At 46.8% G+C, this 13,263-nt stretch overlaps 1 long non-coding RNA gene across 1 annotated transcript; it reads right to left on the bottom strand.

Annotated features, from left to right (window-relative positions):
- Window positions 1-1,117: 1,117 nt before the first annotated feature.
- Window positions 1,118-4,413, bottom strand: LOC123807655. Its single transcript, XR_006783681.1, has 4 exons — window positions 4,286-4,413; window positions 3,647-3,989; window positions 2,845-3,024; window positions 1,118-2,022 (listed from the first exon to the last, which is right to left on the bottom strand). It is a non-coding gene; the product is annotated as an uncharacterized LOC123807655 (long non-coding RNA).
- Between the last annotated feature and the right edge of the window lie 8,850 nt (window positions 4,414-13,263).

The following is a 13,263-nucleotide window of genomic DNA, read 5'->3' as shown; positions in this document are numbered from 1 at the left end:
AATTGTAGGGGACTTTGCGTGCCTGGCTAAGAAATTGGGGCTTGCTGTTTGGACAACAGAAAGCCACTGCTATGGTATTTGGATGAGGATTTTATTTGTTCAGCTCCTGTCTGCTTTTTGGAAGCTGAGGATGAGTTAGTAACCATAAAACAGGAAGAGGGAGGTTGGTGAGAGCGTCCGGCGAGGCCACGTGGACCTGTCCTCGTGGCAGCCACCAGCCTTGCTTCAGGCAGTGGGGAGGCCGTGCTGGCACAGAAGCAAGCTTTGGGCTTTCTTCCTTGGCCTCATGGGGCCTCCCTTCTGCAAGAATAAAAATCAGGTCCAAGTTGATGTGGCAAGCAGCGTGCCTACTAATAACTGGCATTTGTATGACACTAGATAGAGGCAGGATGGTTGGACTCAACAGAATTCACAAATAATTGCCCATCTCTATAATTGCCTTTTATTGAGCAAGTAGCTACTTTTTATTTCTACAGAAGGGAAATGGTAGGAGATAAGCAAAATCACAACTGGACTACTTGGATTTTCTCTATATAATCTTCCAGAGACCATTACACCAATAATAATGAGAATCTCATATTTGTGATGCCTTAGACAGCTAACAGCATGGTTTCAAATACATTATTTCTTTAGAATTTCACAGCACTGCTTTGTAACCATCAGGGCTGGTGGTGTTACCACCCCTGCTTTCATTCAAGGATGGGGAAACTGAGGCTTGTTGCCTGGATACGCCCTCTCAGGGAGCTGCAGAGTTATGATTCAAATTGAAACCTTCTGACACCTAGTTCATTGTTCTTTACTTTCTGGAACACGCAACAAATGCAGCCTTAATTTTGATCCTGCATGAGGAAAGTTCTTTTTTAGTAGCTCCTTGTGCTCCTCAGGCCTGGAGTTGCTGCTGACCTCCCACAAAACTGTAGTCAAAGGCCGAGGTGTGATCCGACCCCCACCCGCCGACGGAGGGTTCCGTCAGGGAGTACAAACCTCCCCAGGAGCACATTCTTATTTGCACAGAGAGGATCTTATCACAGGGTCATCTTTGTTCCAGCCCCTGCTTCCGTGTTCATTTGCATACAGAGAAAACTGTTTGAGATTTGCAAAGTCCCGTAGAGCATTTCCTTGTTGCATCACTGGCATTTGTTTTGACCTGTTGATATACCTGTTGTTTAAAACTTGAGTCCAGGAGTGGAACTGGCAATTAGTTTGAAAAAAATGTTGAGGGTATAAAAGGCCCCAGGCTGAGTGTTTTTAATAGGGGAAGACAATGTCACGATATCAGCTCCCTTGTTTACTGAGGAGGGAACAAAGTTGTTTCAAGACCAGAGAGAGAGATTGATGGATTTTCACTTGAAGTAGGGACCTTGAGTTATTATTACTCTTTTCTTCTCGCCCTGTCCTTAGCCCAGCCAATAGAAGGCAGTACACCCCTGTCTGCATGAAGGACTGAGGGCCCAAGGAACCTGCTTGCTCATCCCCTGCATTGCTGGGGTCCATCCCTATTCATGACTTAGGACTTTGAATAGCTTTGAATGTCCCTCTAATTTGAAATTAGATACACACCAATCCAAATGAAGCCATGGGGTGGGGTCTGTCCTCTGAACCAGCTCCAGGGGAGGCACAAACATTGTTCTATGTAGAAACAACGATCGGTAGCTGCATTTTTTTCCAAGGCTCCTACGTTCATTGGAAAAGAGAGTGTCAGCTGTTTTCAATCCCATGCCCCCTCTTTAGGGTTTTGGCACTTGGCACCTTATTTAGCCTGTGAAATGACCACAATGGTCTTGCAGATGTGATGCTGCCCAGAGGAGCTCGGTGGTGTGGGCCAAAGACACTAGCATTCAGGAAGCCAGGAAGACTTCGTTCTTCCAGCCCGCACTCACCCCCATCACGCTCAGAACTAACCCGTGAGGTTTCTGGAATGCCTACTCCTTAGCTGAGAACTCTGGAGGAGTGCTTCCCAGAGTATAATCTGTGGTGTAACAAAGGGTATTGCTTCATCTGTCAAAGCCTTGGCTTTCTCATCTGTGAAATGTGGACAATCAGAACAAATACGGTTACATGAGAATTCAATGAAATAACACCTGTGGAGAGGATCTGCCCAGGGCTGGGGTCCCAGAACTCTAAGTTTCCTGTGTCATCCATCCCCTCTTCTTTCTTCTCAATGACTCGACGATGCAGCCAATCCTAGAGTTCTTGTAGCATCTTTCCACCCTCTTTTCTGCCTGTTGGGGTTCTTTGCCTCAAAATCCCCTCCAAGCCCCACTTCCACTGGGATCGTTTTTGGAAATGTCTGTCTTGCCTTGTGAACGTCACAGGTTTCTTAGAGCAGAGTGTTCCTGGCTGAGCTTAAGTGGAGAATGGACACACGGGACCCCTAGGTGTCCTCAGGGGAGGTGCATGGGAGGAGACCCCAGAAGGGGAACCAGAGTAGAACCTTTTAGGTGCTAAGACACTGGAGGGGCACAGGGAAGAGAGGGCAGCCATGGAGGGGGACCCAGCCCGACTCCTTTGGAAGGAGGCAGGATCCTGCCCATTTCTGTGTGTCTGCGGGGAATCGGGATGGGTCGAGGTTCATGAAGGACGGAGGAATGCAGCTCTTATGCACAGCATTGGGAAAGCAGACTCGGGGACCCGGGAGCACAGGCCCTGGGCAGGGCAGCCTCTCCCCAGGGGTGACCTGGTGGATGCCCAGCGTGGCTCAGTGGAGGAGCAAGCCCAGAGCTGTTCATCACCGTGAAAGACATCCCCAGAGGGCTCTGAGAAATACCCAGGGAGGCTCTCGAGAGGACTTTACATAAACAAAAGGAAAGATGAGACAGCAGATTTTACAGCATTCATACTCACCAGCTGATTATGCTTCTAAATAATGCAAGCTGCCCCACTGCATACCATCGACTCACTGGGTGGCAGAGTACACGGAGGCTGCATAGGCTCCCGGTGCTTCCCGGTCAGTATGGGTTGGCTGATACAGCGCTTGGGGTCTGAACCTCCGGTGCCTTCTGGAGTTTGGACTGCTTGACATCACTTGAAATTCAAAGAAAAAAAGAGAGAGAAGAGAACAATTGATTGCTTACTATGATTTCATCCTTATCAACAGATCCTGTTCTGCAACTCTGTCCCCAGACCCAGCCTCATGGCCTTGCTCATTGTTTTCTCTCTTCCCCGTGATAGCTAATGACCATGGGGGGTTCCTGCAGGAACGGGTTGATCTGGAATTGTGCGGAGAAACACCCGATCACTTAATGGCGCCATTCAGTTGAGAGAGAGTTTTAACCTGTCTGTTTCTGACTAAACAACACGGACACTCAGGCTGTGATCAAGGAGCATTCGTTTTAGCCCTATTTGCACTTGGCTCTTGGTGAATTCACGTCTTTGGGAGTTATTGAAACCATTACTGTTAACATAAGAGATAAGGGACCTGAACTTGACAAAAATCCTTGAATATCTTTAGATTTCTTTTTTTTGGTAGGATGTTCAAGTGCCAAGGCCTTCTTTCTAGAGTTAAGTCAGTGAACTTGTACATGGCCCGTCTGCCTCCTGGAGGTCCCTGCTGGCCGAGAAGCCACTGCGAAGTCTGCCTGAGCCTGTGGCTGGTGGCTGGGAGAGCTCACGCTGTGGCCACAGAGAAGGGGCAGTGTTTACTCACTGGTGGCAGGATGCTTCCAGGCTGGATGGCTGCCTGGCAAGTGTCCCGAGAACTGGCTGTGCCCTTTCTGTATCCCAGGCACGGGGGAGGCTGCCCCTTCTTCTCTCTCCTGAGGTGATTTCAGGGTTTCCTGTAGCCAACAGCTTGTCTAACTCACTCTTCTCCAAACCTTTTAGATGCAAATGACGGGGAGGATGCCAGGGTCCCCAGGGCCCCAGCTCGCTGGTGGCCTGTGGTGTTGTCACCTTCTGTTGCCCAGGTGCATGGCCTGGATGTCATTCAATATCCCATGTTCCTGGCACACGGGGAACCTCGGTGTGGTCTGCTGGGCCGAGCTGGCTTCCTGCTGGTGAGAGTGCTATGTTGGCAAGACATTTCCACTCAAGAGGCAGCCAGTGCCCCCTGGCTGAGGCTTGAGGTTCCCTTTTGTTCCTAACTACAAACAATTGTCTTCGGACCAGCTAATTACACACAGTGCACTCTCTCATGCTCCGTAGCTCTGGCCAGAGAAACACCAGTGACCCGTTCCTTCCTGAAGCCCCTCTCACTCTGGGAGTCCCCGGGAGAAGCTCACAGGGGCCAAGTGATACATATTTGCCCAATGAATCGGAGAAATGCAACCGCTTCTGGATCACTTACCCCACTTATAAAAATGTTCCATGCGGGCTCTCAGTAAGCCTGGCTTACCCAGACGCTGCCCTGAAAGGGCGCTGCAAAGCCTGGAGACTTCCCTGTCTTTCTGGTCCTGGTGCAGCGGGTGACTGTTTGGAAGGCTGGGTGGAATAAAGCCACGTGGCAGAGTGCTGCGGGGTCAGGGAAGTTGGGAAGGTCGGCAGGTGACATTTCTTTTCAACCGTTACCATGTGCCAGGCTCTGAACAAGGCATATTACGGGTACTATTTCACTTTATATACACAGCAGCCTCCAAAGGAGGAGCTACTGCCCTGCTTTGGTGATCAGGAAATTGAGGGGAAGACACCTGCTTGAGATGACACAGGTAGTACGAGGCAGAGCCAAAGGTGGGAGCTATGTCAGAACCTCTGCTCTTCCCGCTGTCCCACAGCCGGTTGGCTTCTGGTCTCACCAGGACATCAGGATGAGCCAGGCTCCCTGGGAGCCCTCACTCTGGACTCTTCAGAGGAAGATTCCATCACAGCAAGCACGATACCTTGCATCTGTGTAACACTTGGACGTCTACAGAAGGACTTAACACCCACCGCTTCATTTGCTCCTCACGGCGATTTAGTGAGGCATTAGCTGCACATCACCAATGAGAAAGTGGGGTGTCAAGAGACAGAGAGAGTTTGTTCTAGAACAGCACTCAGGGCACCTGATTGTGTTTTCACTGGGTTTCAGAGACAACAAAGTGCTTTGATTAAGTATTGTGGAAAAAAAGTTCAATGCAAGTTTAATTTTAAATACGGAATACTAGGCTGAATGCTCCGTAAGTCAGAAACTCTGCAGTTCACCTTTGTCTCCCCATATCTCTCTGTGCGGGGCTTGTTGTAGTCGATCGATCCGTAGCTGAAGGCATCCGTGTCACTGGTTATTGTGACTCACCTGTCTCTGCAGTAATGGAACTCGCAGTCTTCGCTGCAGAGCCGTTCCTTAACCGAGTCTGAGTGCCGCCTTCACTTTCAGTGCCGCAGTCAGTAACGAGAGGAGCGGAGCCTTAAACACGTCTTAGGGGTAGAACTCTATTTTTCAAAGAAAACCTTAGGTAGAATCTCAACACAGTAAATAATTTTCAACAAATGGTATCAGGTTGGACAATTTATATCTTCAGCATTGGATGAAAGGCAACTCAGTGGGAGACTCCTGTGACCGCCAGTGCCCTCCTAGGCTTCCAAAGTGCACAGTCTGACGACCTCGAAGTGAAGTCCATTTTTCGATTATGTATGTTTAGATTAATGTAGATTATTTATTTCTAAATTATAAATTATCGATTTAAATAATTTATTTAGCCCTGGCTGGCGTAGCTCAGTGGATTGAGTGTGGGCTGCGAACCAAAACATTGCAGGTTCGATTCCCAGTCAGGGCACATGCCTGGGTTTCACGGCCCCCAGCAACCGCACATTGATGCTTCTCTCTCTTTCTCTTTCTCCCTCCCTTCCCTCTCTAAAAATAAATAAAATCTTTAAAAAATTAAAAAATAAAATAAATTATTTATTTATATTTAATTATTTTTAGAAATGATTAGATGACCAGAGTGCTGTTCACTTCTTCGCCTTGTGAAATGTTAGGCTGCTACGTGGGGAGAAGGCATCAGGAAAGACGAGGTGAGAGAGGAAGGGTGGGTGCCCTTTTCTGGAAGTCAGGGTCTCATACATTGTGGATGGAAAGGTTTGGGACTACTGAGTCCGAACTCAGTGCTGAGCAGTAGATATTGTGCATGTCAGACGAGATTTTTAGGTGCAAACAGCAGACTCCACCCTGGCGAGTGTAAGTGCTGAGAGCTTCATTAAAGGGTACGTGTAGCTCGCAGCATCGTTGAGAGGAGCACCTCCGAAAGCCGCCCAGCAGAACCCAGCTGCCGAGGGTGCTGTCGCCTCTGCAGGGTGAGATGGCACTGGGTCTGGAACTGCGTGCCTCCGACAGGGTCAGGGAGTCCCCGGACCAGGAAGCCACATCAGAAAGCCATCACCGTAGCGGCTGGCTCTGGGGAGATGCCTCCTCACCCTGATCCACATCAGGAGAATGAATGTCTTTCACTCAGCCTTTCTTCCTACCTCATTCAGTTCACAGCTGAAGGCTAAGACAAGCGCAGTTTAATGGTAGAGCCCAAATCATACCCAGAAGCTTCACTACTGGGGAGCCAGAGAAACCTACCCCCTACAGGAGGGCAGGAATGAGTGTTGAGCAAGTTAATCCCTAGTAACGCCACGATCTACCACGTCGGCAATCAACATTCACACACACCTTCCCCTTCACTTAAGTTTCCGAACAACAGCAACAACTGATGTCCCTACTTAACCTAAGATATTAAGTTGTATCATATGAGATGGCTGTTTTTTTTTACTTTTCAACCTAAAAATGGCAAATGTATATGGTTTCGTAATAACTGGCTCATGCATGGCCACACACACACACACACACACACACACATTTACCCACTCTTTAAAGTCTAATTGGTCAAAGCCCCCATCTCTGAGTAATGGTTTTTCCTCCTTTAGTTCATTTACAATCCAGTGTTATTGTCCTCTAAACTACGGGATAAATGAGAAAGACAGCCTTTGTAATCACAACGGCAAGAGAAACAGAAAAGGATAAACGAAATGAGAGAGGGAGAATGTAGTAAAGTAAGTATGGAGAGCTGTTACAGTCCTCCTTTCTGTAAATGGTCAAGCAAGGTCAAGGTTGGGTTTTATGGTTTCTCCCCTCTGCTACCACTTCCTTTGCCCTCAGCCCATGCCTCAGCCAGTCAGGGCTCTTAACTTAGTGGAGTGTCCTAAACAGTTACTCCTGAGGAGTCTAGCCCATGATGGTCTTGCCTGTAGAGGGTTGCTTTAGCCTTTATTCATTAATACCATAGATATGAATGTTTCAGGAGGTGGCCCAGAGGATCCCCTGCATTCCAGATATACTTCTACCCACCCCTATTGTGTAACATGCCTTTTCCACCTTGATCGCCAAGACCAATCACCCTGGCTACAAAATAACTCTTCCCCCACCCCTATTGTTTCGATGGCATAAAGAGCCCTAAGTAGCCACATGGCAGTCTCAGCTTCTAGTTCAATGGGACAATTATGCTGCCCCCCCAGTGAAGGATGAGTTCTAAAGCTGCGGAGCTTCAAGTCTCAGGAGCAGGAAGCAGATGGGTCATCGGATGAAGGAATGAGAGATATTTTGTGCTTAGTTCTATGGCTATGCGTTCTGGCTGTGGAAGAAACATCACTAATTATTTTTTGCTGATTTGGAGTATATACCACATCCCACAACCTTGCTAGTCACTGCTCCCAGTTCACACTTTACTGGCCATTCTCTCGTTCTATGAGGTTGTCTGTTTCTAGATGAAGAGCATATGGTAAGACCAGTGAATCATGTGAGTGTGATCACACGGCCCTACTTCTTTCCCCATGAAACAACTTTGAGAAAAGCAATACCTTGTGGGATGAATGAGTAAGTCCAGAGAAGACACGGAGCAAGGATACCGATGGCAGAAGCATGGCAGGCAAGGAAGACAAATCCACGTCTGGAACAAGAACGTGACCGTGAGCACAGATTCTGTTCAATAACCCGGCAAGCAGACCCTCCAAAATTGTTTCTCCACATCTAAACACAGAGTGTAGAGGTGACTGAGGACAGCTACAGAAACTCAAGACAGTTGTGCACATAGGTCCCGGACTGAGAGACACACTGTCTCAGCCGGGTCTCCAATGATGGACCAACAACTCCATTCTTGTCCTCAGCCAACCCTTTCTCCATTCATTTACACTTTTTCAAACATTTCCCACATTCTCAGCTCAGCCCTTTCACCTTTGTGCTCAGCAGATGAACTGTGCTCCTCTCTAAGGAAAGATGTTAGAGCTCTTGGGTTAGAACTCCCATCTATCATGTAGCCCTGGGCTATTTTTTCCTCTAGATTCAGAAAATAAGTTTAAGACTAAAAGCTCCCCTACGTTCTTCATTCTCATCTCTTCTAGAGTCTTGCTCTATTAATTCTCTGTGCTGCAATTCTCACCCTCTCCGTGTCCAGAGGCTCCCAGCACCCATATTGTTAATAAGCTCAGATTTAACCCATCTTAAAGCAATCATGACAATAAGGACTGTAAAAAACTGCGAGTGAGTCCCCCCTTAATCCCACAAGGTTCTCTAGCTACCTGACTCCTTTCCTCTAGTTAAAGCTTTTCAAAATAAGAGTCTGTACCAAAGTTGGCCTTCTTCCTTTCCTTTAACTCCTCAGCCTATATATAATCAGGTTTTTATTTCCTCTCTTCTCTGAAATTGCTTAGGTCACAAACTTTAGGCTCACAGCTTAGTGGTCAAACTCAATGGGCACTTGTATCCTTATCTCACTTGACATCTCCACTGTGTCTGTAATGTCGACTCCTCCCTTCTCCCTCTTCCTGTCACTTCCTGACTCCACAGCCCTCTGGTTCCCCCTTGTTGTTCTTCATCCGCGTGGCTTATCCTCTGGCAACCTGCACCTTAAATGTATTCTTCAAGGATTGCCACTCCCTGCCCTTTTCTCTTCTCCCTTTTGTAGTCCCTGAGCAATCTCCAGCCACTCCAGAGTTGTCGAGTGTTTTATTTCACTTGTTCCTACGTGGTGATGACTCTCAAGTCTATGCTTTCGGCACAGGCTTCATTCATGAATCCAAGATCCCCATATCCAACTGCCTGTACGTCATCTCCAGATTAATACCTCAGAGGCACCCCAAACTCAACAAGGCTCAGAATTAAATCATCTCCCTTAACTATGCCTCTTACCCCACTAAGGACCAGTGATGTTGTCAGGGATCATGGTTGCAGCTTAGAATGAGGTGGTGGAAAGTGTGGAGAGGAAAAACAAGTGTAAAGGCTTTGGTTTAAAAAGAAACAGTAGTCTAGAGGCTCCAGACCCCAGGCAGTCTGTAGGCTCAAGGACACAGGCTCGAGGACACAGACTCGAGCATACAATCTAGGGGACACAGTCTAGAGGGCACTGATTCAAAGACACACACTGAAGCGCACAGGCTAGAGGACACTGGGTCCAGGACATAATCTAGAGGACAAAATCTAATTACACAGTCAAGAACACACAGGCTCAAGGACACAGGCTTGGGGACATAGCCTGAACAGCACAGAATTGATAGAATTGTAAGATGGGGCACACTTCTAAAGGAAAGACCGAGGCTGCGGTTGAAGATGAGCACAGGGGAAAAGAGCAGAGACGTCACACCGGAGCAGTGATCGGTGATTTCATGGACCGAAGGCACAGTGGCCAGGAGGTCATCTGGCAGAATGAAGTGTGGAATGCTTAGAAAGGTGTTGCGCTGTGCGGTGCGGAGACGGTGAAGGTTGGTAATCATGTGGGTGTAGGAAACTACCAGCCCCGGGTTTCCAAGAAGATTCCATGGTGGAAACACCGAAGACTCAGGATGTTGGACCCATTTCCATGAAACTTTCTGAGAAGGGCCAGGCCCATGGAAAGGGCTGAAATTCATCAGATGAGGCAGTTGTGCTGTATGGGAGCCTTGACTCTCTAGTGAGGGCGTGGCCCTTTGAGGGCAAGTAGCATAGCGCTTGCGTGTTTTCACAACTCTTGTGGTGCCTGATAGTGTGCCAGACACATTGAAGGTCAGGAGTTAACCAAATAATTGTGCCTGTTGAATTCCTAACACTTGTTACCTATCACCTCTTTGCTTTTTTTTTTCACGGAGCCAGTTACATTTGCCCTCAGAAGTGGGGAGAGGCTGGGAGTAGGAACTTTATAAGCAGGAGCAGAAAAAAATATTAAGTACTTGAGAATTTCATTTTTGTAAAATTAATTGAAAGGCATTAATTTAAGATGGGCTTTTATTGAAAAACACACTGAAAAATGGAAATGTGCCATGAATCTTCCAGTGTTTTATTTGCAGTATTAGATTCTGACAGCAGACGAAAGTATCAAGGAAAATTCCAGCACGTCCTCCTAGTATCGGGTCATCAGCCTGTGACCCTGAGAAAAGAGTCAACCACCCTCACAGAGGAGTTGTTGTTGCCTCCTGAATCACTTCATTGTCCCCATTTGAATGGTGTGTCACGTCCATGGAGCGCTGATGGCATTTTCCTGTACTCAAACAGCACAGAATTTCACTTGGCTTATTCCCCATTACTAGGTTGGCTTCGCTGGCGTGGCAGCCTACTCTTGTCCTGCCCAAAGCAATCGGCATAACTCTGTCAAAGGTGAGATCAGTTTCTGATTTTTATCTCTAAATTGTGAAAGAAGAGTTGGCACGAAGGAGCCCAAGTCCCTTTTCTAAATGTGTGTGAAATGCACTGCAAGGTGAGAAGTAATTTCATTTTATTAATCATGGGGCAGGGGACTTAAAGCAACAGAGCTGGTGGGAGGGTGGTATAATATGAGCTGCAAATGAATTGCACAGTTAAGAGTTACCGCTCTCTTATCTTCTCGGTAGCCCATTCCCTCTCTCCTGTGTGAGCAGTCTCTCTGACCATAGTTCTGAGGAACTATGATATTGGCGTTCAGACCCTGGACAAATTGTGTAGTGGACACGTTGTGTCCTGCCCCAGAACTCTGGAACACTTGGGGTCCTCATGACCCTCCAAGTCTCCTAGGATACGGCAGCTTCAAATGGAACCTTGTCCTGGGAGAACTGCACTGTGATGCCATCTAGACCTTAATCCTGAAGAGACCAAGCCCTTCTGGTGCAATCTTCGGCCCTGTTCGGATATTTAAAAAAATGTTGGGGACAGAAACCTCTCCCGGCCTCCTAAAGTCACACTGTGTAATTCTGACGTTAGTCATTTTGGCTTCTACTTGTGAAATCTCTTCAGTTCAGGTCAACAAACACTTTCCCTTCCTCCCTCCCCATCTCTCTCCCTCCCTCCCTCCCTCCCGTCCTTCCTCCCCTGATGTATGCCAGACAAGAGGCAAACAGCTAGAGATATATAGATGAGTAATATCAAATTCTTAGCTTTTCAGGACAAGGTAACACATTTGTAACTGAAGAAACCATGACACCATTAATGTCTAATCAGTGTCATTATGAGATAAATAAACCAGGGGGCTATTTTGGCCTGGGGTCATCTCCTTTGAAATGGCCAAAAGACAGTACACTCCAAACAGTAACAGACACTCTGGAGTGATACTTAACACTGTCTGTGTCCACACCGCCGATGCAGATCGGAAGGAAGCACCAAGTCCCTTGGAGTTTGAGGATTGGGGCAGACCAGTGCAGTCCACCATCAAATGTTTATTGTTTGTGATACGTATACAAAGGACAGCCTTCCCTCCAGGAGCTTGTGCATAGGTTCAAAGGTAAAGAAGTAAATACATGAAAAAGTAAATAGCAATGCAACTATGAACTGATGCTATAGAGTGAATACTTATTCCCCACTCCCCAAATTCGTATGTAAACTATTCCTCTGATTTGACAGTATTTGGAAGTGGGGCCTTTGGGAGGTGATTAACCCCCTTGCAGAAGCTCCCTTGCCCTTCAACCACGTGAAGACACAATGGGAAGATGACCATCTGTGGACCAGGAAGTGGGCCTTCACCAGACACCAATTATGCTGGCCCCTACCTTGGACTTCACAGCCCCAGGATGGTGAGGAGTGAACTGTGTTGTTTGTCAGCCACCCGGTCTATGGTACTCTCTGTTATGGCTGCCCACATGGACTAAGACAACTGAGTTCTCATAAGGTGATATATGATTCCATGTAGTAGACCATTCTGCATGGCATGGGCCCAGCTCCCACTCAGAGATGCACAGGACCCATGCCCATGGATAGGTGGGGAGTCCGGCCTGCAATGTACCTAGGTCGCTATGAGTCTTGCTTTTTGCTAAAACTCCCTCACCCTGAATTGAGGACATTTCCTGCATAGCAACTTCCTAAAAAACATGCTAAACCTTCCAAGGATGAGTGTAACTGGTTCAACTACTTTTGCCTTTTCATTTGCAAATATCCCTTTTCTGTGATGTGATTAGCGGCATTGGCTCCTCTGTTTTTTGTAAAAGGTAACCACCTAAATCAAACCTGTGCATAGTAAATGAGGACCATCATGTAATGGGTGGAGAAACCCAATAGAGGCCTGTCATGGTGGAGGCCGTGGCTTTTGCTCCCCTTGAGAGAAAAGCCATGCTGTCCCTTTTCCTCCACCGGACTCTTTAGTCCATGTGAATGTCTCATTTCATCCATAATGACGCGGACACTGCGGGCTGCGTTTGCACCAATTCCATGGGATGTGAGTGGCAGAATCTCGTCTGAGCAGGAAGAAGGGCGCAGTTGGATTAATTAGGTGATTCCCTTAGACACTGGTTTTAGATCCACCATTGTGCGAATCTGACAATAAGCACTTTTAGGTCAGAGCTTTATCATCCAAACAGGTTTTCTTCTCTTCCTCTGATTGCATTAACATCAAAAGTAATTCAAGAGCAACAGCTATGTGGAATTAAAGATTAATTATTTGCAATAACAACTATATATTACCTGCATCTTATAGGCAGGACACATGTTGAGAATATTGACTAGTGAATTTATGAAATTTATTGAAACTTCTTTACTCATAAATAGGTTAGGTTTTGAAGGTCATTCTTTATTTTTTAATGTAATTGTATTATGGTATTTAATCATGTAACACAGTATTGTTGACTACAGACACAATGTTGTTCAGCAGATTTCTAGAACTTCTTCATCTTGCCTAACTTTACATCCATTGATCCGCAACTCCCCATCTCCCCTGGCCCTCAGTTTCTGAAAACCACCACTGCACTTGACTTCTAAGATCATTCTTAAATCTTGTTGTTTGCAAGGTCAAAGTGTCTCCAAACAAGCAACATTTAACGTTTTCTCATCACTTTCAGTATTCTTGTGTTTATATTTGTTTCATTAGAAAGTCTTTCTCTCCTTACCAGGACCTTCAGCACTCTTACTATTTCTGATTATGTCAAATACGATGTGGCTAATACTAT

The sequence above is a fragment of the Phyllostomus hastatus genome, unplaced genomic scaffold, assembly GCF_019186645.2.
Source record: "Phyllostomus hastatus isolate PE091 unplaced genomic scaffold, TTU_PhHast_1.1 phas_scaffold_46, whole genome shotgun sequence".
Lineage (NCBI taxonomy): Eukaryota > Metazoa > Chordata > Mammalia > Chiroptera > Phyllostomidae > Phyllostomus > Phyllostomus hastatus.
This window is presented reverse-complemented; position numbering and strand designations above follow the sequence as displayed.